This window comes from Callithrix jacchus, chromosome 2 (genome assembly GCF_049354715.1).
Source record: "Callithrix jacchus isolate 240 chromosome 2, calJac240_pri, whole genome shotgun sequence".
NCBI classification, from domain to species: Eukaryota; Metazoa; Chordata; class Mammalia; order Primates; family Cebidae; genus Callithrix; species Callithrix jacchus.
In genome coordinates this window covers 33928770-33951503 of record NC_133503.1, presented here as the reverse complement: position 1 = coordinate 33951503, position 22734 = coordinate 33928770, and the positions used below count along the sequence as shown (strand labels likewise).

The following is a 22734-nucleotide window of genomic DNA, read 5'->3' as shown; positions in this document are numbered from 1 at the left end:
CATTAGTGAAAAAAGCTCTGGGAGAGTTTAAAGAAGAAAATGCGCTCGAGTGAATGGGAGCTACTTTAAAAAGCATGGTTAGGAGAGGCCTCTCGGACGAGGGACCACTAAGCTGACACTGGAGTGGTGAGAATCACTGTTGCTGAGATCAGCCGGACAAGCACTCCAAGCAAAAGGAATGATTGGGACAGGGAGGAAGTCAGTGTGGGTGGAGCCAGTGAGGTGGAGGAAGTGGTGGAGGTGATGACAGACAGGCAGGAGCCAGACCATGTGGGGCTCCATGAAGTTACAAGGATGCCTCCTGTCAAAATGGTAGTGGGCACAACTGAGCTTTTCCCATCAGATCCTATCAGCCATGGTAACAAGGATGACCACACTGCAGAAGGTGCTCGATCCCACACCATGAGCTTCTTTCACATCGGCAACTGTCATCCAGAAGGTGACCACTTGCTGAAATAAATAAATAAATAAATAAATGATTTAGGTAGCATGATTGTCCAGAAAAAGAGTACGTACCAAGATTACAGATGGCACGGAGTGTGCTCTTTTCAGGAGTAGAGCTTCTGTAACACCCAACTGAGTTCAGTTGACATGGGCTCTTACTGAAAAACTCCTCCTGGAGATTGTCCAAGGAACAAAAACAGGAGTCTCCCATAATGATGGGCTACCCATGGCCGCTGACATGTCAGGGGCTCTTCCAGATATTAGAGGAGGGGCCAAAGAAGACCTTGCAGGTGTGAGTCTAGAGTTTTTAAAAGGAGGGGAAAGGGGCAGGCCTGGACAACTGGAGAGTTCTTGCAAATATCAGACACCTCCCACAACTGCCTTCCATAATGTAGCTAAAGGAAGTACAGAAAGAGAAAAAAAAACCTCAATAAACAAAGATCAACAAAAAATCCATTTATAACAACCACAACAAATCCCTAAGTACTCAAACCCAGAGGAATTACTCAGTAGAGAAGAGCAGAATGGCATCACGAAAAAAGTTACCCACAAAAAGCAGCTATTACAACTAAATAAACTATACAGCTTGAATAAAACGTTGGGGGAAAAGAGACTGCAAACTACATCCACAGGATCAAGATGATTCAAATACTAGCTGTGTAAAAACAAAAAACAAAACACACACACAAAAACAACCAAGTTTGGAGGAATTAGAGAGAGATGTCAACAGCAGTTCAGAAATGGTGAGAGGGAGAAGTTACAGGTTTTATAAAGTTACTCAATTAGAACATTTGAAATATAAGGTCTCTCCTGATTTCAAAACAGCAATACAAGTTTTGAGGAAAACATGTTTTCCAAAACTAGCAAGACCTAAAATATCAGAGTCATCTCCATCTAGAAGTCAGTCACTCTGGCCAAGCAATTCTCTTACAAAGATACTACAAGAGTTATCAGAAATAAAAGTTAGAGACTGATCCAAACACCCAAACCCTCAGCAGACAGTGGAGCCAGAGGTAGCAGTGTGGCTCCAAACATGGAAGAGGGTGGCAGTGCTGGCAGTGACAGCAGCACCAGCGGAAGTGGTGGGGCGCAGCAAAGGGAGCTGGAGCACATGGCTGAGGTCTTGGTCACCGGGGAGCAGCTACGGCTCAGGCTGCATGAAGAAAAGGTTATTAAAGATAGACGTCATCATCTCAAGACCTACCCAAACTGTTTTGTCACAAAAGAACTGATTGGCTGATTGGACACAAAGAGGCTTCCGACAGAGAGATGGCAATTACACTCATGCAGAAATTAGCAGACCAATGCATTATTCACCATGTGTGTGATGAGCATAAGGAATTCAAGGATGTCAAACTCTTCTACCACTTTAGAAAGGATGACGGCACCTTCCCATTGGATAACGAAGTGAAGGCCTTTATGAGAGGACAGAGGCTGTATGAAAAGCGGATGAGCCCTGAAAACACACTTCTGCAGCCCAGGGAGAAGGAAGGGGTCAAGTATGAGTGCACCCTCATGCAATCTGAATTCCTGGACTGGCTGGTTCAGGAAGGTGAGGCCACCACCAGGAAAGAGGCAGAGCCCCTCTGCCACCAGCTTATGGAGCATGGCATCATCCAGCGTGTGTCCAACAAGCACCCATTTGTGGACAGCAATCTTCTCTACCAGTTCAGAATGAACTTCCGGTGGAGGCGAAGACTGATAGAGCTGATCAATGAAAAGTCTTCCTCCTCCTAGGAAACTCATGAGAGCCCCTTCTGCCTGAGGAAGCAGAGCCATGACAATCGGAAATCTACCAGCTTTATGTCAGTGAGCCCCAGCAAGGAGATCAAGATTGTGTCTGCAGTGAGGAGGAGCAGCACGAGCACCTGCGGCAGCAGCGAGTACTTCCGCAGCAGCCCCACCCTCAGCAGCAGCCCCCCGGTGCCCTGCAACCCCAAGTCTGTGCTGTAGAGACCTGTCACGTCTGAGGAACTCCTCACTCCCGGGGCTCCGTATGCAAGGAAGACATTCATGATTGTTGGTGACTCGGTTGGCTGCGGTTTTGTGGTGTGAGGAAGTTAAGCCCTGCCACATCCAGGATGTCGACCCCAGTGGCCCTGCAGCCACTGCAGCAGGAATGAAGGTCTGTCAGTTTGTCGTATCTGTCAATGGGCTCAATGTCCTGCATGTAGACTACCGGACCATGAGCAATCTGATCCTAATGGGCCCACGGACAATTGTCATGGAAGTCATGGAGGAGTTAAGAGTGCTGAGCTCCTGGGCCTCCCAGCCCTCCAGCGGTGATCAAAGCCAGAATGACACAAAGCAATGCAACGTAAGATTTCCATGCAAATGGATGGTTTTGGACATACAAATCTTCTCTGCACATACACATCTAAAGTTGAGCTTTATACACTGAATGTGGAAGAACCGGGTATCATATCTTTTATGTCAGTGTAGAAAACGTTTGGGAAGCAGAGTTTTCCTGCATGGTAGAACTGCCTTACTAGATTTCTATTTGGAGGTTTCGTTCATTGTTTTTTATCTTAGTTTGCAGAAAGGTGTTGAAATGCTTCTCTAGTCCGAACAGCAACACACTAAAATCCCCTTCTCCAGTCAATAGAGTAGTTGTTAAGGGTTTTAAATCGTGCTTTCTCCAAAATTAGCATGGATCTATTTAATAGGGAATCTAGATTTCACCAAGATTCAAATCGAAGCAACATCCAAAGGAATAAGACCTGTTCACTAGCATTGTCAAGGGGGTTCTAAAGCAGTCGAGTGCTTAAAAGCCATAACAAATGACTTAATTCCTGCCTTTAGTGTCAAGGTTTAAGTTAGCACAGGTTTCAATTGTGGCATTAGCTAAAACAAAAACAAAAAAACAACAAAAAACGAAAAAAGCAAAAACTTGGTGATGCTATGGGCAAGGGTAGATAGGGAGAGACTACGTAAAACTGTCCCTATTTTCTCTCTGAGAAATCATTTTGTTTTATAAATCAGCTATAGCAGCTTTCTAGAATTAATATTGAATATGTTGAATGTTAAAACAGAGAAGTTTGTATATACATGTAATTAAAAATCAACCTTCTGGCAAGGAAAAAAAAAAGAAAGAAAAGTCACACCATTAACCCTTGAAGGTCCTGAGGCATTATGGCTTTCTCTCTCCTATAGGCAGTAGTTTTAATAAGTCGCCCTGCCAGATTCCCCTAATAATATGCTTTCTACTAAAAAAGGGGCTTGTGAAACCTAATTCCTCTGACAGAAGTGAGCTCGGGTCTCTGAAGCGGCGAAGATTTCAGATTTCCGCCGGGTTTCCTTGCACCTGCCCTTGCAAGGCATGAGGTTTTGTGTGCAGAAGCCTCCAGGGGTTGAAATTTAGCCCTGTCCATGTAGCAGGAAGGTCAGCTGAAGTCACTGGGTCCCAAGACACTGGACTTCAATCTCCGACCAAAAACAAAACATCAAAACACTTCTATTCACGGGGACGTGCTTAGCAGCGCGCTGGCATTTACAAATGTAACGCAGCACCAGGAGGCTCAGAGAAGGGGCTCTGCTTAGAAAGTCGATTGTTCTTCAGAGATCTGACAACCTCTATCAGATCTGTGTCAGCCCGGCTCCAGCAAACACTCAGAGAAAGCCAGCCTCCTTCAGACCAAGCCCCGGCTGCCACCTGATACCTGAATAAAGAGCACAGCCAGCAAAATCCAAACTGCTTTCTGGACGTCTGCTTCTTTGGGAAATGGTTTTAACTTTCTCAAAAACCATTCATGTGGAAGAAAATTAATTTCCAATTAGCCTTTATTTTTTAGCACAAAACAACTTACATTAATTAATTATTTTAGATTTAGGGGTTGCGTGTGCAGGCTTGCCACTTGGGTATATTGTGTGATGTTGAGGTTTAGGCTCTAACGATCTTGTCGCCCTGGTAGTGAACACAGTACCTGACAGGCAGTTTTCCAACCCTAATTTCCTCCGCTCCTTCCCCTCTTTTGGAATTCCCAGTGTTTACTGTTCCCATCTTTGTGTTCACATGTACCCTCGTTTGGCCTTTAAAGACTGATAATGACACCCACTAATTGGAATGACAGTCATTCCCAGGGAAAAAAACTTTAGCTCCATTTACCTGTGTATTTCTTTTTCTGTTGTTGTTCTTTTATTTTCTTTATTTTACTTTTTTTTTTTTTTTTTTTTTTTGAGATGATCTTGCTCTGTTGCCCAGGCTGGAGTGCAGTGGTACAATCTTGGCTCACTGCAACCTCTGTTTCTGTGGCTCAAGCCAACCTCCCAGCTCAGCCTCCTAAGTATCTGGGACTAAAGGTACATACCACCATGCCTAATTTTTTTTTTTCTTAGAGATGGGGCTTCACTATGTTGCCCAAGCTGGTCTTGAACTCCCAAGCTCAAGAGATCTATCTCCCCACCTTGGCCTCCCAAAGTGCTAGGATTACAGGCAAGAGCCATCATGCCCTTCCTGTGTATTTCTTAGTACTTTCCCATCTGGACAGTCCCCTCAATTTATACTATTATTTGCTGTAGCCATGATAATTACAATAGCAGCCAGTGCTAACTGAATACTTACTGTGTGCCAAACACTATGCTACTCAGGTCTCACAGCAGAGAACTATTGGTACCTTTGCAGAGAGGATACTGAAGCTCAGAAAGTTCATGGGGCTTACCAGAGGTTATGTGGATAGTAATTGTCAGAGCTTGGACTTGAAGCTCTCAATGCTCTAGTCCCTGCTTTATACATGTCATGACAGCCCTTAAACAATGCAAGAAACCTCCCTGCCACCACCCAAATAGTCTGACAAATCTCAATTTAATCTGGCATGCAGTGGCACAGTCTTAGCTCACTGCAACCTCCACCTTCCGGGTTCAAGCAATTCTCCTGCCTCAGCCTCCCAAGTAGCTAGGCTTATGGGCACCCGCCACCACACCCGGCTAATTTTTGTATTTTTGGTAGAGACAGGTCTTCATCATGTTGTCCAGGCTTGTTTCGAACTCTTGACCTCAAGTGACTCACCTGCCTTGGCCTCCCAAAGTGTTGGGATTATAGCCGCAAGCCACTGCGCCTGGCCTCAAGCTCATTTTTGACTGAGAAGGCTATGTCCCTTAGAGAAAGAAAAAGGAAAATGATGACAGGGCCAGCCCATCCCATTGAGGCCATCCCACTGAGGGTGGTGACCAAGGACGTGACCAGGTCAGGTCAAGTAGCTGGCACCAGCCATGAGCTCACACACCACCTGACTTGCCCTCCCATGGGCTTGAGGAGGTCCAACGTGCCTCCCCCACATTCTCTCCCATGATTCACACAACCTCATACATGGCAATTAACCTCCTGGTTCACCTAGCATAGTGAGTTTCCCACGGTAGCATTCAATAGGGGTTTCCCACCCAGAAAATCTGTGGTCACAGGTGACTCCTGAGATTGAAGCCCAATGATTAAGAAGTCCAAGGCCCTTGCTGTTCCTCCTCCTTCCCTGTGGTCACAACATCACCCAGGGTATAGGCACTTCCACCCACCCTGCGCAGGGTTTCTCCAGCTGCTGCTCTGGAAGTGTCCTGACAGCCTCGGCACATCAGAGCTGTAAGTTCTGGGAAGTGTACTGAGTTGAATGTTAGCGGCATTTTCTAGGGGGCATCCCAGGCTTTTGCATGCACCAATGCAGCCAGTCCAGATGATGGCAGCTTCATAAATATTAGTTTCAATGCTCCTGATTTGCACCCAAGAGTTTCCTGGAGTCAGAACAGAAAGCTTCATTGTAGGACACAGGTTGAGTTCTCTGCAAACAAAGGTGCTCTAGCAGATGGCTGCGGAGAAGGAGGGGTGTAGAATGTGGGATGAAGCAAGTGGCTTCAGCAGCTGGTTGAGCAAAGCCAGCAGCAGAGCTGAAAGACACCAACAGGATAGGAAGGGGAGAGAACTAATTTGCCTTCTTCCTCTGTTGCCACACTCTACTGGGGACCCTCTTGGAAAGAGATGTTATCCTCTGAGCAGGAATCACAGCAACAGAATGTTTTCCTTTTGAATCCCAACTCCAGCCCATCTCTACAGTCTGATGGCATCTCCTGCAGGATGACCACGGTCCCTGCCCATCTGCCCTTTCAGGCCTCTTGGTAAGGGATGCAAAGTCAGGAAAAGAGGAACAGAGGAGATGAATAGGTGTGAGGTGAGGGGTGGACTAACACCTTCTGGTTCTCACCTCTGGTGTGCTTATATCCTTTTCCACCCAAGTAACTTAGCCCATGGGCCAAAGAGATCATTTGCATCCAAATCACAATAGCTCCAGTCCCCACTTGTTCTGCATCCCCCTTCCCTGGTAACTTTTCCCTATGTTTGACATCCTGGGAACAGTTTGTTTTCCTGAATTCTGCAAGAGTCTCAGCTGCTTCCCTAGCCACATCCTACCAATGTCCCAAAAGACCCCCAAAGAGAGCGGCCCTGTCTGCTTGGGTCTCCCCACAATTTAGAGAGAGAGTTCTTCCAGGGAACTTCCTGGCCCAAGAGAAAGAGAAAAATGGGTGGAGCTTCTGGAGCATCTAATAAGGTATGCACCAACAGTGTGTCACCTGCTGCAGACAGGAGGTGACATATTCTGAAAGAAGGGGGAGATGGGCCAGGAGAGGTATCTCATGCCTATAATCCCTGCACTTTAGGAGGCCAAGGTGGGCAGATCATGAGGTCAGGAGTTCTAGACCAGTCTGGCCAACATAGTGAAACCCCATCTCTACTAAAAACTATTGTGCATGATGGCACACTCCTAGAGTCCCAGCTACTTGGGAGGCTGAGGTAGGAGAATCGCTTGAACCTGGGAGGCGGAGGTTGCAGTGAGCTGAGAGCATGTCATTGCACTCCAGCCCAGGCAACAGTGTGAGACTCTGTCCTCCCCCCACCCAAAAAAAAAAAAAAGAAAGTGGGAGATGAAGCACATTTGTCTTAATTCCCTAATTCTGCATTTCTGATCCCTCTTCTCATGGAGGTGATGGCAAAAGCATGAGTTAGTATTAGATGGTGATCAGTAGAATCTGCACAAAGCAAATCCTCATCCCTGGACCACACACCATTCCCCAACCCAAATAATAATCGCATCAGCTGCTGTGAGTATTGGCTGCTAACAGAATTGCCTTCAGCTGCAGGGGCAAGGGAACGTGTGGGTGGTTACTCCATTCCCTCAGGGCAGCCTACAGCCAATGTCCCACAAATGAGGGTACATGGTTGAACAATCTCAAGGTGCTATTCATACTCTAAAGCCTCCTTATAAAATCAGCCTTCTTTTCTGGTTTCTCTAGAGGATAAAAAAAAAAAAAAATCAGACTAAAGCTGGACATTGGCTGAACCTACAACTTTGCCCAGCTTCTTCCCCTGACATATCCTGTATAGGTCTTACCTGGAAGCACTCATTTAATAAATAACTTGCTCAAGAATCCCTGATCCAGGTTATGCTTTCAGAGAAGACAAGCTAAGACAACTAGCTAGGCTTTCAAAACAAGATGCAGCTCTCCCTAAGGCCCTACACTTACAGCAGGAGCTGATTATATCTTCTCTCTGGGTCTCAGTTTCCCTATCAGTCAGGAGGATTTATTAGGACCGTTTATTGTACTCATATTCTGTCCCTGTAGTGAGATCTCTGTGATCTAACTGGGACAAATGGTGTTTTGTCCCCCTTCTCTCTGCAGAAAAAGCCCCCCAGAATACACCATTTTATTTTGACTCTCATGGGGCATCAGCTTATCTTCCACTCCACCAGCCTTGACACATGTCATTTCAACCAATTAGGGGATGCCTATACTACTCCCCTCACAGTAAGAGGTCCCTCGTGCTAAAGGCAAGCACCTGTTTTAATATTCATTATTGACTATATTGGGTGCAAACTCTCTGAGATGCATCATCCACAATAGACTTCACTTGGGCATCTAGAAAACACAGCCCTCAATTGTAAGCCTGTGAAATGCTATACCATAATTACAGTTTCCAGGCACCTCTAATGACCCATTAAGATGGATTTGTGGAGCAGGCAGGGCCTAAGCAGTCAGAAGCAGGTGAGACTGCAGGGTCTAGCACTTTACGTGGGCAGAGACCCACCAGAAATAATCTGCTATAGAGAAGAAATCAGGAGAGATGAGATTTTATCATTTAATGCTCTTCGCCACAGAGAAGACAAATCCTGAAGTGTTTACACTTCCTGGACTTAAAAAATCACTTTGAACACCTTGTATTTGACTTATGGGAATGCAAATTGATATAATCACTTTGGAAAACAATTCAACATGATCCTACAAAATGCTATTCATCTATTACCCTGGGTGCAGCAATTCAACTCCTAGTCTTACATTCTAGATAAACTTTTGTACTTGAGCACCAGGAGATAAAGAAGCATTGTTTATGATGCCTCAAAGTGGAAATAATTTGAATGTCCATTTTCAGGAGAATGGATAAATGCACTGGGGTACCAGCACCAGAGTATTAAGCGTGAATGAACTATAGCAACTTATATCAACACAAGTGACTCTTAAGAAATATAACATTAATGGAAAAAGCAGGGGCAGAGGGATACCCATTGGTAATGATGATCATAGTTGGTTTAAGAGTGCCCCAAAAAGATATTTCCAAGTCTGAACCCCTAGTACTGGGAATGTGACCTTATTCGGAGGTAGAGTCTTTGTAGTTGTAATTAATGTAGGGTGAACTCTAAGAACAATGACTGGTGTTCTTTTAAGAGATAGAAGCAGAAGGTTTTAGGCACAGACATAGGAAAGAAGGCCAAGTGGAGACAGAGGCAAAGATTGGAGTTATGTTTCCACAAGAATGCCAGGAACCACCAGAATCTGGGAGAAGCAGAAAAGGATTCTCCCCCAGAGCCCTTGGAGGGAGTTGAGCCCTGCTGGCACCCTGATTTTGGACTTCTGGCCAGAACTGTGAGAGAATAAATTTCTGTTGTTTTTAGACACCCAGTTTGTGGTAGTTGTTATGGCAGCCCTGGAAAATGAACGCTCTATATCAATGGTCCCCAACCTTTTCGGCACCAGGGACCAGGTTCATGGAAGAAAATGTTTCCACAGACCAGAGTCGGGGGTTGGTTTCAGGATGATTCAAGAGCATTACATGTATTGTGCACTTTATTTCTATTATTATTACATTGTAATCTATAATGAGATAATTATACAACTCACCATAATGCAGAATCAGTGGGCACCTTGAGCTTGTTTTCCTGCAACTGGACAATGACAGATCATCAGGCATTAGATTCTTACAAGGAGCACACAACCTAGATCCCTCATGCGTGCAGTTCACAATAGGGCTCGCACTCCTAGGAGAATCTAATGCTGCCACTGATCTGACAGGAGGCGGAGCTCAGGAGGCATTGCGAGTGATGGGGGTGCTATAAATCCAGATGAAGCTTCAACCACTCACTTCCTGCTGTGCGGCCTGGTTCCTAACAGGCCATGAACCAGTATAGGCCCATAGCCTGGGGACTGGGGACCCCTGCTCTAGATCTTAGATTGGGTGATAAGTGTCTGGGTGCTTGTTTTATGTTGTAACTTATGTATATCTTATGTGTGTTCCACTGCATGAAACAAATATTATAAAATATGCTAAGAACAAAAAGCAAAGCAAAAGTTAAGATCCCTGAGAGATTTGAGGGATTTCATGGTGTGAAGTCTCTACTATGTTCAGAGATCATGCCAAGCACTTTATTCTATTTATTTATTTATCTATTTTTGAGGCAGAGTCTCCCTCTTTTACCCAGGCTGAAGTACAGTGGCACAATCTCAGCTCAATGCAACCTCCACCTCCCAGGTTCAAGCGATTCTCCTGCCTCAGCCTCCTAAGTAGCTGGGATTACAGGTGCCTGCTACCATGGCCAGCTAATTTTTATATTTTTAGTAGAGACGGGGTTTCACCATGTTGGCCAGGCTGGTCTTGAACTCTCAACCTCAAGTGATCTGCTCACCTTGGCCTCTCAAAATGTTGGAATTACAGGTGTGAGACACTGTGCCTGCATGCCAAGCACTTTATAGGTGGTGTGACATTTAATCGTCAAAGCAACCTTGTGGTAAGTATGTTACCCATTTTGCAGATATGAACACTAAGGCTGGGGGACAGTGAAATACTTGCCTGAGGTAAAAGTGAATAAGCAGAAGAGCAAAGACTCAAATGAGGATCCACTTGCCAAATCCAGGCCTTTCCCACCATAACACACAGCCCTGATCACATGCATTTACAACCCTCAAATACCAAAGTTATTGGCTACAGCTATGGCAAGAGAAGTAAACACATATCCATTTTATCTCACATTTATTTTCAGGCAAAGCTGGATGGACATCCTTTGAGCTCACCATTTTCACATGAATTATGCATTTAATATGCCTTATATCTTCCAACACATCTCACCGTGACCTACGTAGATCACCTTCAGTTAGTCAAAGGACATGCTTCATCCATCATCCATTCCTTGATACCAGTCACAGTGCTGGCAATGCAGAAATCTCAGATGAAATGAGGTTTCCTTGTTCTGCTGCTCCTAGGGGTGGGGGTGGGAGGGGGAGAAAAGTTGCTTCTCCTGTAGTAAATGAAGGGATCAGCTGAGCAATCAATTCAGCAGTAATAAACTATCTGGAGGCAGTTACCTTGGGGGTAGAGTGACCTGCCATCCTGGTTCACCTGGAACTGCCCCTGTTTCAACACTGAAACTCCTGCATCCCAGGAATCCCCCCAGTCCTGGGTAAACCAGAATGGTTGGTTGCTTTTCCGAGGGAAAAGGCTCCTTTTCTTCTGGGATCTGAAGTATTTACAAGGGGGTGGGAAAGAGCAGGTGGGGTCATCTGATTCAACCTTGTACTCCCTTCTGTGGCTCAGCTTGAAGCCTTGCTCCCCCCTCTCCTTCCTTTCTTCTATGAGAAAAGACATTTGTCAGACTCTGAGGCCAAGCCAGGATGCTGCAGCTGGGGGCAGGGGATACACTCACCCACCCCATTAGAGCAGGTGCTGGCTTCGTCCCTTCCCTTCCCCACCTCCTTTAGCAATCAGTGAATTTTAATTAATTGATAACCAAAGGTCAGCTTCCAAAGCTGCATCTCAGCTTCCCTGCCATCCATGCTTGGGAGTGAAAGCTGTGGGGACACCTTACACCAAAGTCCCAAAGCAACAGCATGCCTGGTCCTAGTTGAACACTGGTTCTCAAATTCTGCTTCAGTACCATCAACAAATGGCAGTCTCAAGTCACTCTACGTTTATAAGACCTTGTGCATACAGTGACTCCGTGGGTCCTCAGGTGAATAGCATGCACAAGTTTGTCCCATTTCGTGATGGAAACAGACTAAAGGGCAGGGTCAGGAAAGCGGCAGAGCCAGACCTGAGACTGTATCTGACTCCTGGTGTATGCTGCCTCCAGATGCCAAGGCCCCTCTCTGAATGGCTCCAAGAAGAGCAAGGAAGAGGTGGAGAAGAAATCACCAGTTTTTCACCCTCTCACCTCCCCCACTGCTTTAAAAAATGTATCATACTCCTGGAGAACACACTTAGCAGATGGTTGATTCAGGAATAAATTTTCCTGAATTTGCCAGATTTTCTCCACCATAAAAAACTGACACTTGCCCCCTGCCACTGCCTCGCACATGGAGTGGGAGACGAGGATCCCTACAGTGAGCACCCAGCACCAGGGAGGGGCCCAGCAGTGGAGGGAAGAGGCACAGGAGACCCAGGGTCCCCTCTGTCCCTATATGGTCAAGTGGAGGATTCCCTATCACCCATCAAAGGAAGTGAGTTGGTTCAAGATTTGCAGGCTGGCCCCAGAGACCTGTTCCAAAGTCCCCAGGCTGACCATGACAGATGTGTCTCCCTTTAACTGAGATCTGAGTCATTTTACTCAAAAGAAAAAGCACTCAGCTCATCTTTTGCTTCCCTGGCCATGAATCCAGGGTGGGGAGGGAATGGGGTGGAGATTGATCTGTTAAATCCGATTCTGGAAAATAGCTTGGGGGGCAGGGAGGCGTGCACATGTGTGTACACGTATGTGGAAATGTGGGCACACACCTTCTCTGCAGAAAGGGTTTGAAAGCAGTGCTTGAATTTATTTGCCAATGTCATCTACTAACTGGGTCCTGCTAACAAAAGCTAGACCCCGTGCTATGTTTTGTGGAGGAGGTGGGTCCTAGGCCATGGTTTCCAAAAGAAACAAATCATGTAACCATAGTCTTTATCCCAAGTGTACAATGAGTCAGGCATAAAATTAAGTGCTGGAAGCAAGTACAGGGTCACTGTAAAGGCTTCAGTAGCATTTCAAATGGGATAAAGGAGAAAAGAGGGGGTTGTGGACCACTCTTCTGAAATGGGTGTCCTCCCCTCCAGTAGGAGAAGGCAGGTGCAGTCATTGGACCAAAATCACTGCTTCCCTTGTTTTCCACTTTAGAATAGTAGGGTGGTCCTCCAAGGACTCCCTCCATTGGCAGTAGCTGGGGCAGACCATCGGGGAAGAAACCTTAGATTCTTCTTCCAGATGAGACTGGGAGGGTCCCTGGGTCATGTCCAGTGGAATCCTGCAATCCATGATTTCTACCCATGCTGCAGAGTCTCCGCACCAGTTTCCCCTTTCATCTCCTGCCTCCGGTCTCACCCATTCTGGTCTGTCCTCCAGAAGGCCACCAGTGGGTTTTAAAATACAAGTCTGACACCCTCAATCTTTGTTTAGCTCTCTCCAGGGGTACAGAATGAAAATCCTACAGGATAAAATTCCAGACCATTCATCTCCTCTGCATCTTCAGCTTCATCTGTCTTTATGACTTCCACATGCTCTCTCCTCCTACCCCATATCATGCTTGCAAGCCGTTTCCTCTGCTGGGACATACCCTTCCGTGCTTCCTAGCATTTACACTCGCAACTCTTATCCAACCCTAAAACTCAACTTATATCACCCCATTTATAATGCTGTCTCTGCACAAACATCCACTAGGGAGTGAAAGCTTTGGGGACACCTTGCACCAAAGTCCCAAAGAGGCAGCATGCCTAGTCCTAGCTGAACGCTGAACCAAGGGTCCAGGGCCTCATCTCTACAACTGCATTGACCACCACATCAGAATGAGTAGCTTATCGGTCTTTCCCTAAAGTCCACTGAGGCCAGAGATTGCACTTCTATCATCTCTGCAAGTCCAGGACCAGAACCTGTAGGATCTCAGATGATGGCCTGCTAAACATGCTCTTGAGTTAGCAAGTGAATCCCCAAATTTCCCCAAGTTGTCCAGGAAGATTCCTAGATGACATCCAGGTTGTTTCCGGTCATCCACGTCTGCAGGAGCCTCAGCGTGGATGTTAATGACATGCCTTTAGCACAGGACAACATGCCTGCTGATGCATTATCCAGGCAGTCCTAAAAGCTCCAGAGAGGATTTCTCTACCTTTCTCACAGCCTGTTTCCTGACCCAGTGACCTCTAAAATTGACTGATATAGTTTATTTTTTGAGTGCTTACTGTATGAGATCTACTTAACTTTCGATCCCTCTCTCATTTCATCCTTAAAAACACCCTAGGAAATAGCTAGCAATATTCTATTTTTCAGATGAGGAAACTAAGGAATAGAAAGATAAAAGATCCCTTTTATTTTATTTCCTATAGAGTAGAAGGACAGGATTATGTTTCTATAAATCTTGCTTAGTAGGTACCTTCAAATACAAGAGTGCCTTATTTTAAAAATAAAATTAAAAGGACAACATAGCGGCCGGGCACGGTGGCTCAAGCCTGTAATCCCAGCATTTTGGGAGGCCGAGGCGGGTGGTCACGAGGTCAAGAGATCAAGACCATCCTGGTCAACATGGTGAAACCCCGTCTCTACTAAAAATACAAAAAATTAGCTGGGCATGGTGGCGCATGTCTGTAATCCCAGCTACTCGGGAGGCTGAGGCAGGAGAATTGCCTGAACCCAGGAGGCGGAGATTGCAGTGAGCCGAGATCGCGCCATTGCACTCCAGCCCGGGTAACAAGAGCGAAACTCCGTCTCAAAAAAAAAAAAAGGACAACATAGCAAATAATGTACATATTTAATAAGTAGCAATAAAGGGCAGTAGATTCTTTGGTTTACAACACACATCAGAAGCACTAATTACTACTTCCCCCACCCTCTTCCGGTCAGACTTTTGTTTGGAAATAATTCAAATTAATGCAATGAATGCAATTCTATAAATATCTATTTCATGCCTTCTATGTAGTAGGCACTATTCTAGAAACTTGGGAAACAAAGAAAGACAAAGAACCCTGCTCTCAGTTAGTAGTGAAAGAAAAAAAGTGAATAAATATAACAAACAAGAAAATACATACCATGTTAAAAAGGTGCAGTAGATAGCCTCTAAGACCACCCCTGCAATCTTCCCCACCCAGCGTTCATGCCCTTCTGTAGTGCCCTCCTACGCTGATCAGGGCTGACCAGTATGACTGATATAGTTTGACCATGGCCCCACCCAAATCTCAACTTGAATTGTATCTCCCAGAATTCCCATGTGTTTTGGGAGGGACCCAGGGGGAGGTAACTGAATCATGTGGGCCAGTCTTTCCTGTGCTATTCTCGTGATAATTAGTAATTCTCACAATATCCAATGGGTTTATCAGGGGTTTCTGCCTTTGCTTCTTCCTCATTTTTCTCTTGCCACTGCCATGTAAGAAGGCCCTTTTGTCTCCCACCATGATTCTGTGGCCTCCCCAGCCATGTGGAACTCTAAGTTCAATTAAACCTGTTTTTATTCCCAGTCTCAGGTATGTCTTTAGTATGAAAATGAACTAATACAAGGATGTTGCAGAACCGATAAGCTATGACTTCCAAGCCTGGGTCAGAAAGGACATTGCAGCATTTTCCCTGCCCCTGTTGGGACACTTGCTTTAGGGGCAGCCACGTGGCTGCCATGTCTTGAAAACACTCAAGTAACCCAATGAAGAGGTCCACAAAGTGAGCACCCACTGCCTTCAGTGTGAGCATGCCACCTCGGGAGCAGCTCCTCCATTCCCAGTCACCCCTTCAAATGTTTGCAGCCTCAGCTGACATCTTGACTGTAACCGCATGAGACACCCCACAACAGACCACCCAGCTAAACCATTTCCAACCTTCTGACCCACAGAAACAGAGAGACAACGAATGTTTTAACCACTTGGATAAGGACTCTCACACCCCTTATCCCATTTCTAGGAGTCTGGGGCAATTCCAAGGTTCCAGTTTACAACAACCTAACTTATGCTGTTTTCCAGAAAATGTCTTCTATAGACGCCTAAAGCTAAACCTGCTTAGGACATTATGTCAGAATCCTACGCGGTGAAACTCTGAGAAGTAGAGCTTGCTGGGGTATTCAAGGAGTCTCCTCTCTATCTGATTACTTCCTCCCATGGCTGCTCTGTGATTCTCTTTGTTTTTCTAAGCACCTCCAGTGCATCAGGCTTATGCTGGGTTCTAAGGACTCTGCTCACCTCACGCACGTACTCAATCAACATTTGTTGAAGGAATGTGAGCTGCCTTGGAATGGGCTCCTAAAATGCTTGGAAAACTTTCATCTCAATCTTCAAATTTCCTTTGACCGTATAAAAGAAAGAAAGAAAATAAACCTGAACTGTCAGAGGCACCTCTTGAGTGTTGCCAGCCAGTGGTTGGCCCGGGGCCTCTCCAGAAGGCCAGAAGGGAAAAGTGGTTCAAGCCTCCACATCTTTACCCCTGAAGGAGACAGGGGAAGGAAGAGGAGGCTTGAACCACTGGCCATGTCAAGCATGGTGGGCTGGGGGTCAATGACTTGCACCTGTGAGCCCCACACAAAGGAAGTCTTAATGATTAATCAGGGCAGCAGGGTAAATATTTAGAAAGAGAAGCCTTTCCTTGGGCAGCCAGCCTTTGTTTTCTTGTTCCAACTCAAAGGACTTGGTCTAAAAGGGGTCTGTTACAATGGGATGGAGAACAGGGAGTCGCCACAGCCAGCACAACGCTGTGGCCTAAATGGTGGACTAGCAGTGTGTGGAGAGCTGAGCCAGTAACCAGAGAGGGGGAGCCTCTGCCAGGACTCTCCAGGGCACTGCCCAGGGGCCTTCACACAGGGTGCTTTAAACCCTTGTTTCAGCTCCTGGCAGGGCTTAGGGGTGAGCCCGGGATAATCTCCATTTACCTCTCTCTAAAAGCAAATATTCTCAAGGCTCCAGAGGACAGAGGGGGCTATGCACTGACTCCTCAGTCCTTCCCCAAGTCCGTCTTTCCAGCCTCATGATCTGCTCTCCTCTCTTCAGCAAAGCCCCTGTGGAGTCTGTTTCTCAGTCAAGGCTCCAGGCTCTCCCTTCGCAGCTGCCAGCAACTCTGGGCAGTTAAATTCCTCCCATTCCTGACTCTTCACTTCAAGATGTTCAGGACCTTGTTCTTAGAGGGACAACCTTTTAAGCCTCTTCTTGGTAAGAGGCCATTAAGGTCTCTTCTAAAACAAAATATGAAGATGTGTTTCAGAAGTCATAGGAATCATGGATTAAGTTCCACCTGCGTGTGATGGTTGGGAAGACAGAGTCGTGCCTGTCCTGGCCTGCTTGGGCCTCTGTCTTGGTAGACACCAACGTTAATGGCCGCTGCTAGCAGGAGCCACTCTAACTCACAAAAGGGAAACATTTCAAATCTTGAAGCCTGAATCAGCCAAAGCTAGTCATTTCTCAAAATAGGCTTTGTTTTATGATAGCCTCATCACGACTCATCAGCAAAAAATAGGGCATAATAAGACCTTCCCTGTCCCTCTGGTCTCCCAGCAGAGGTCTCAGCCAGGGAGAACCGTGCCCGATTGCAGCGCAGCTTATGGAAAAGATAAATAGACACACAGCAGAATGCACTGCAGCCTTGGGCTGTCTCATTTCTCACTGTATCGGAACAAGTTTTGTTGCTGGTGGCCCTCCATGGAAGCTATGGTTTCTGAGTTGATAAACATTCATAAAAGCCATGCTCTGCTCCTGTAGGACAACATAAAAAGTGAGGAAACTAACATGGTAGCATTCATGGACCACCCACCCTACCTGACATTAAATGTTCATTAGAGCACAGAGCTAGGACACTGGAGGCTGCGCACACCAGCTCCTGCTTCACTTCCGGGAGGCTGTACTTGGAACAATCTATAGCCCTCCTGCCCACACACGGAGTCGGTGCCTATTCTGCCCAAGGAGGTGGTATTGTCCCAAGTGGGGGCCAGCCAGCATCCATTCACCCATCAAAATGACATGTCAGTTTATTGTGGGGTTATTGCCATTAGCCAGCTCTCTATAATCTAGGTGAAATTTTAAATCCAGGCGCTTGGATTTATCTCATCACTGAAGATACAGGCCCATCCACACTGCCAGGCCAGCACGTACATAAGACCAACCAATATCCTCTATAGAGTTTTAGTCCACAGCAAGTGGCAAAGTAGAGTATGCACTGCTCAGATTGTTCCTGAGTATCCCGTCTCCAGTCACTGCTAGACCCCAGACCACCACTGCAAGGGCTAAAACATGCTTGCCTGTCCCTTAGCATCAGGAGCACAAAGGGTATTCAGCCCACTCCGAAGTGGGCTGGAAAGTGAAAAATGGGCAGTTGAATTTTGGCTGCAGTGAGGGCACTGAATGAAAGCTTTACAGGACCATGTCACATTTCTAAGGCAGTCACTGGGGCAGGGAGAACTAAAGTCACCAACATATGCTGACATTCATGTAATAAACCAGGACAACAAGTACCAAGTAGGGGCTCAGCATGAAATAGATCAAAATCCAAATGCCTTTTCTCATGATCCTAGGTGCCTTATGAACAATAATTGCAATACTATGGTTCAGCCTACCTCCTCAAAAGTCCAATAGTCCTAGCCAGCAGCAAGGGTTGCCTGAACACTACTTCAGGTTCCTGCTCTACTGACAGGAGCCCAGGTTCACCAACCACACAACCATGTCAAAGTACAAACCACAATGATGGAGAAGAAAGTGGGGCTGTCACCTGCTTTGGGTAGTGGGATAGCTAAGGAAGGTAGACGAACATTTAATTCTGGGGTTCCTGTGACCTCACAGCCTCCTGAAGCAGCCCTACTCATGGCCTGGAAGCTCCCTCTCCCAGTACCTCTTCCCGATACTAAGGCTCCCCTCTTAGCCCCAGGCATTCTTGAGAGCAGAGGGCACTTCCGAGGGCCTTCCCTCGGTTCCCCTAGGCTGCCTCCCTGACAGGTTAGGATATGGACTCATTAGGATTTCATCCATCTTTTCACTGGCCGCCTCCCCCGCTCCCACCCCCTCCCCAATCCCCCACCCACGCCCTACACTGCCTCACTAAGTCAACACTGCAGTCTCTCTGGCCCAGCTAAGTGGTCCCTAATGAGGAGGAGGCCTGAGCGCGGAGGTACTCAGAGGCACCTGGCCGCCGGCAAGATCACCTGCAGCGCTCTAGAATGGGGTGGGCGGTGGGCAGCCAAGCGCCACCCCTCCCCAGAAGAAGGAGGGGCGGGAGGCCCTGTTCCCGACCTGTCAATCACTGCCCACCCCGCAGCTGCGCTCTCTGCAGCCCCAGCGAGGCGCTCCTCCGAGAGAGATAAACATCGAGAAATCCAATCCAGCGCCGCTTCAGAGATAAACAGATGTGCAGCCCTCGTCGGTCAGGAGATAACGCCCCTGCCCCGCCCCACACGCCCGCCCGGCCTGCACCTGCCCGAGGCGACAGGAACGCGCCTCTTGGGAGGCAGGCTGCGTCCCCCAGCCTGGAGAAATGGTCTCCAGAGCTGCGGGTGGGGATGGGGTTAGAAAAGAAAGAAGCTCGGTTTGCAAGAAATTCATAATCGACCCTAGGAATCAACTCCCAAGGATCCAAACCTGGCCCTGCCACTGTTTGGCAGGCTACGGCAACTTCGAACCTGGATGTGCTCATCCGAAAGATGCGGATAACCACAGTGGCATGAAATGGGGCGTTTGAGGTGGGAAAAGCTCTGTGGCCACACACGAAACACGGGCCTTAACAGAGGAGCGCCTGGATCGCGTCTGGAGCTAGGATCTACTACCAGAAGCTAGGAGGCTTCTTCCTTCACACCCAAGACTCAAAGTAAATCACTGCTGAGCGCTTGTGAGACTTCCCTGCCCAGAGCACGACATCACTCACTCATCTATTCCACTGATACTGGGGAACACTTTTCACGGGGCATTTCCTGTGGGGAGTGAAATATATCCCTTGCCCTTAAGGTAAAGTCTGGGGACTCAGGAATGACAGTCGCCAGCAGATTAGACACCTCCAGGCTGCCTCTGAAGCCCAAACATTCACCGTCCTTTGTGAGGCGACTTCTTCCCTATCCCAGCAACCGGCTTAGACCGACTATTGCTTAACTGGGAAGGAAGGGCGGGTGGATCTCTGGGGCTATGTACAGCTTGATTTCTGTCCTTAAGACCACCAGGTCAGAAGGTGGGTGAAGGCAGAACCCCTAGGGGCTTCAGCAAATGTGGGTGACATGGAAGTAGGTCTCCCAGCGTAGGGAAGAGGGCGAAGGTAGAAGGGGCGTTTCCGGGCCCTCAGCGCTCGTGCCTGCTCTGGCTCGGCCTCCAGCGAGTCCAGGGGACCTGCCGCGTGCGGCGACGGGAAAGAAGGCCCCAGTCCTGAACTGGAGGTGGTGGCGGCTTGGCCACAGCTGACTGAGTCCGCGCCTACGCTCGCATCTTTAACTGGAGCTTCTTCCTCGCCCCGCCTGGAGTCTAGAGGGCCCGACGTCCTTTTCTGAACTGCTAGGAAATGCCGAACCTCCGGGGTCGCGAGCTCCACGTGAGTTTGGGGTGCATTAAGGACCGCACCGGCAGGCCCCAGGCTCCTCTGCTGGCTAAGTTCTTAGAAGAGAATGCCTGGCCCTTAGCTCAGCGACTGCCCTTGGGCCTCCAAGGGACGCGGAAGACTGAGTCTGCGTACCGGGAGGGGCCAGCAGGCGCACGCCCTCTCTGACCGCGGAGCGGAGCGCTTTACTTAAAAGCTTATTAGTCCCCTCGGAGGGGTGAATCTACTGCGTTCCAGTAGGGTCTGAGTGCGCCCTTTCATGCTATTGTGCGCGTCGCGATTTAGTGCGGCCTTTGTGGGCCTGAAAGGCTACGGGTTCTCTCCGGTGCGCGCATTCCCGCGGCACCAGCTTCGGCTGCACCGCGGTCCCCGCCCGGCCCCGAAGCTCGTAAGTGCCCTAGGCCACGTCACCCTCCTACCGGTCTTCCGCACGCTGCAGCTGGGGTCGATGGCACGAACTGCTGAACCAGAGCAGCCCTCAGACCCTCCTCCCCAAGGCCCTCGCCTCCTCCGCCCCCCTTCCAGCCAAAGTGAAAAAATGCGTGTGGACCCTTTACCTCTGCTTGGGGGCAATTGGACTAGGTTTAAAAGGCTATTGAGGCCTCGAGAGGCTGCCTCTCTCTGAATAGCTTTGTGCAATGTTTGCAGAGACATTTGCATCTGTTTGCACTCGGGGAAACGTCCTCGAAGGCTCAGTAGCGAGAAAGCCCGAGAATTGTTTTGTGTCTCTCCCCCTCCCCGCCCTGCTCCGCGCTGGACGATTTCGTGCAGCGATCCACGGGCGCGGAGCGGAGGCCTGCAAAACCCGACCTGTTCAAAGATTGGGCGCCCTCGCTCTCGGCCTACTTTTAAACAATTGCTGTTAACAATGCAATTTTAAGCATAAAATCGTCTAACTAGATTAAATCCACATGACATAAAAAAAAAACAGGGGTGGGAAGGGGAGTCTTCATTGGCATAGGAGTGCGGACGCCTAACAGGATAGAAAGTGTGAAATGCATGCAGAGGTGGAACGACCGGCAGGTGCCCCGGCCTCTCTCCGGCCAGACAAGGGCTGGACCGCTCGCCTCCTTCCAGTCCAGACGCCCGGGGAGACGAAGGGTCTCCCAGGGGAACAGGCGCGCAAGGCCAGGCGCCCATCTTGGGGAACCCTAGTGGGGGTAAGGTGTACCCAAAATTAAGTCCCGGGCTCCTCCACCTCCGCCACCTACAGACCCGGCGATCCTGGCCCTGCTGCTGCGTCCTACCCTCCCCAGTGCGAGGGGCGCGGGGCTAGGCTGGAGAAGACGGAACGCCCTCTCCACTCGCGAGACTGGGCAGACAGGCTCTTTCAATGAATCAAAATCAAAGTCAGTCCATAGAAAGGCCCATTGCTATGGCAGCAGAGTTCCCTAAAAGCGACAAAGCCCAAGGCCCCCCTCCATCCCTTCCCTCGCCCGGCCCTCCTCTCCCCTCCCCCTGCGCTGCCAGGAGCCACGCTCGGAGCGAGCTCGGACGGGTTAATCACTGTAAAAACAAAGAGATGAAAGCCTCTCCAATGGCAGAGCCCTCCGCGGCCTCCTCCCCGGCCTGGGGGAGGGGAGGAGGCCACTCTGGCGGAGCTTCCCTAGCCAGCCAAGAAGGCGCTTCTGCCCTCCGCCGGGTGGGAGCCCCATCCCACCCTCCCCAGGCGACGCCGCCCACACAATCTGGCGCCTCCCGAAGGACCTGAAGAGGCTGGCGGAGGGGGACAGGCCGTCACCCACCGAACCCCACCTACAGCCACCACCCCGCAAAACACAAGCACAAAGCCGTAGGCTTTCTCTCATGGCCTAAGGAAAGGTTTGAGACTTGAGAAAACATTACTGGCTGTAAAAACAAAACAAAACACCACGGCAAAGGTGAAATTAATACGCATTGAAGTAAATGCCTCTAATATGACATTGTTATCTAGTCAAGTTTAAATCCATTACCTTCTATAGTTCTATATAAATTTAATTTAATGTGGGATCTGGAGGCATTCTATTTTTAGTGTCATGTGGGGTCATGTTCAGTAAGATGTTTTAAAGGCTTAAGAGTTTTCCTTGTAAACTTCACTTGGGGTTCCGGGCCATGGAGTGCAAAGCTGAAAGGTCCCTGTTTATTATGTGGCTGGTCCTTTGGGTCCGTGGCCATTACTCACACCTCAGCCCCCATCCCCATCCTTTCAGGCAGACTGGCAAGACCCTCGTCCCCATTTCCTCAGTGCAGCCCCATTTAGTGCAGCTGAGGTGGGAAGCAGAGCAGGATCACCTGGTAGCTCAGCCTGTCACAGGTCAGGTAGTGGAGCGCCTGTTGTCTCTGGCTCCTTCCCTCCACTCTCAAAGAAGATGGAACAGTGAGAGGGAAAGGAGGCCCAGACAGGCACATCTGCAGGGGTCCAGGGGTCCTGAGATGGGCTTCCCAGAGATTGTGCCTGAGTTGAGGAGACCACCACAGGGCTCTTGGAGGAGTGGGGAGACTCTGCCTCTAAGGACAGCTTGCAGTAAACTCACAAAGCTGACTGGAGACTTTTTTCCTTTTAGCTGTAGGCTCA

General features: G+C 48.4%; 1 pseudogene; it reads left to right on the top strand.

Annotated features, from left to right (window-relative positions):
• The first annotated feature begins 1477 nt into the window (after nt 1-1477).
• LOC100413749 (DEP domain-containing mTOR-interacting protein-like) lies at nt 1478-20133 on the top strand (annotated as a pseudogene).
• Nucleotides 20134-22734: the final 2601 nt, after the last annotated feature.